We start from the raw sequence: 971 nt of genomic DNA on the forward strand, positions 1-971 counted from the left end.
GTTTTAGCGCAATTTTTTATTTGTCAAGCTCGAGACTCGTCAACTAATTGAGTTAGAGCTGCCATTTAAAAGCAATGTTTGGGACTAGCTGATGCATCTCTATTGATTTACAGCTACAGACAGCTTCCCATATATCCCACCATCCAGATTTTTGTCTCCGGCGACGTACTAAGCCACCGTAGAGAAACTGGTGCAGGAGCTGATCCCAGTTTTCTATGGGGCAATTCAAGGCATCTGGTGCCTCAGTTTTGATGCCGAATGCCTCTCTGTGCCATATCTATGTCCGACTATGGACACCAGACCTGGGTTGCCAACCATCCAGAAATCCCTAAACAGTCCATACAAATAGGGGAGTCCATAAACTTATTAGGCACATTTGTGAATTTTTTGAGACCCATGGAACTTCAGCAGGTTATTATGGTTGTAGTTATCATCCCTTTTACAGTTCACAGTTATAAGCTGGTAATGAGATCATATCAATATCTGACCTACAGACACGTACTTACTTTTGCTTGTCCATGATTTTTGAATACATTGTCGAGGAAAACAAAAAGGCAGGTTGGTATCCCTACAACGGATTAGTGAAAAAATGCACCAAAAACACATTAGCTGTGTCCAGCCCTGGACAGGTATGAGTGGCTAATAGAAAGCAATGGACTTGCGTATTACGCGCTTGAAAACTACATGCAGAAAAGGCATTTGACATGCGTCGGTGTGAGTAAACCCTAACGCTGATTTCTTCATACATGAATTGACTTTTATGCGCAAGAGCAACATGAGAAGATAGAAGAAATCTTCAAGTTTTTATTGCACCTTACAGATATTGGATGTGGGGGTCGTTGGTGACACTAAAACATCACATTTCTGCCACAATGGAATCGATAACGGAGGATATGGTGGGACGTGTCTGAGCAAAACTGGACTTGACATGTGCTGTGTTACCAACGGCGCCCATATGGAACATTTGTAAG

This window comes from Eleutherodactylus coqui, chromosome 4, assembly GCF_035609145.1.
Source record: "Eleutherodactylus coqui strain aEleCoq1 chromosome 4, aEleCoq1.hap1, whole genome shotgun sequence".
Lineage (NCBI taxonomy): Eukaryota > Metazoa > Chordata > Amphibia > Anura > Eleutherodactylidae > Eleutherodactylus > Eleutherodactylus coqui.